General features: G+C 37.1%; 1 long non-coding RNA gene across 1 annotated transcript; it reads right to left on the bottom strand.

Annotated features, from left to right (window-relative positions):
• Positions 1 to 854: 854 nt before the first annotated feature.
• LOC118598485 lies at positions 855 to 1,655 on the bottom strand. The gene is made up of 2 exons (XR_004947561.1): positions 1,471 to 1,655; positions 855 to 1,358 (listed from the first exon to the last, which is right to left on the bottom strand). It is a non-coding gene; the product is annotated as an uncharacterized LOC118598485 (long non-coding RNA).
• Positions 1,656 to 1,704: the final 49 nt, after the last annotated feature.

Here is a 1,704-nt window from a genome sequence, read left to right as displayed (position 1 = left end):
CATAAATCTCATCTAGATTCAAGCTGCTGCATTTGGCCCCTAATAAGAGAGTAACAGTGTTTTAAGGTAACTGCAAACATGTCATTTTTAATTAAATTACCCACTTTTTGTTATCCTACTAAAATCCCAAAAAGCTGAAAAAATTATCATAAAAATTAAAAAAAAAAGTAAAACAAAGTACATCACTGCTTCTATAAAATATCACAAATGCATTAAAAACATGAATTCAATTGTAACTAAAATGTATTAGAAAAGTAGAACTAAAGAAGGTTAAACACAAGGTAAAAACAAAATATTATGAATAAGAAAATAATTAAGAGAAAAAAAACAGAAAGCCACAATTTTAAAATAAGAGCGCCTGAGCTAAAAACAAACAAAAAAACTGCATATTTTAAAGCTGACTACTGAAGAATGCAAACATTTGTTTATTCAAAGAACTGTGACCAAAGTCCCCTTACTACCTTGCCAGCAAGGCCAAGTGGGCCCCGAATGGTTTAAAAGTGGCTTAAGTGGGCACTCAGAGGGCACTGTAGCATGTTAGCTAGCGAGCTCTGCTGCCCAGGGACTGCTGCCCAGGGACCTTAAGCCAATTTGGGCAAAGACGGGTTGGGCCACCATGGAAACTGCAGACAGAACCAACTGGGCTCACATTTTCTCCCCACTTTTAAACTACATGGAGCCCACTTAGCCTTGCTAGCTGGGTAGGAACTTTGTTTGCCTTACATGTTGGTTTTTTTCCCTACACCTTCACCACATGTGATCCCAACCGCTAACCAAGTTTCTATATTTGTATACAACATTAAAATAAGGGGGTGGGACATTATCCACAAAAGAAAATAGACAGTGGAAGATGGAAAAGTAAAAAATATATTTTAAATTTAATATAAAAAATTGAATGCTGGTATCAGAATATATACATATATAGAGAGAGAGAATATAATGGTAGATATCATTTAAAAATTTGCCTCTTAAAACTACACCAAAAATAAAGGGAGCAGAAACATCCAAACAGGCTTTTTTTGTGAATTACTCAACTTTCACATAAACAGTTTGTTGTTTTTATCTATTAAAAACAAGTCGTATATATATTAATTAGCCAAGTATCAAGTGAATGAGCCACATCTGGCACTAGAAAATAACTTTTTCAGCATCATACTAGCAAGATGGCGGCATACATGGTGGCGAGAATTAGCAGTTTAGCCTACTTTCAGCATATGTGTGCTAGCTCCTGATGGGCACTGAAGCGCCTGCTATTGCTGGCCCAACGTGTTTTTGTTTTTATTATCAGAACTTGGGACCACGTCTTCTACTTCTGTGATTTCCTCTTCTTGTTTCGCTGGCGGCGCGGGACAGGAAAACTGCTAACAGAGCAACACACAAAAATAACCTCTTCAAGTCTATTTAAATGATTGTGGTTGCATGGATAGGTCAATGAAAGTGAACTGGTGTCACTTCTGAGCGTGGGCTTACACTTAGGGGATCGTTTTTTTCTAGGAAGGACTGGTACTTCTGTGGCGGGCGAGGAATCGGAGGAAACAGGAGTTTAGAGAGCCTGAGAAAACACAAGCACACAAAGAAAGCTTTCTGAAACAAAATGTTGTTACATTGACCTTATTTTACCCATTTTTAAAAGCTAACATTCACAGATAAATGTTGTAACCCCCCCCCCAAAAAAAAAACTTGAAAAACTCATATCCTCCCCAA

The sequence above is a fragment of the Oryzias melastigma genome, unplaced genomic scaffold (genome assembly GCF_002922805.2).
Source record: "Oryzias melastigma strain HK-1 unplaced genomic scaffold, ASM292280v2 sc01001, whole genome shotgun sequence".
NCBI lineage: Eukaryota > Metazoa > Chordata > Actinopteri > Beloniformes > Adrianichthyidae > Oryzias > Oryzias melastigma.
This window is presented reverse-complemented; position numbering and strand designations above follow the sequence as displayed.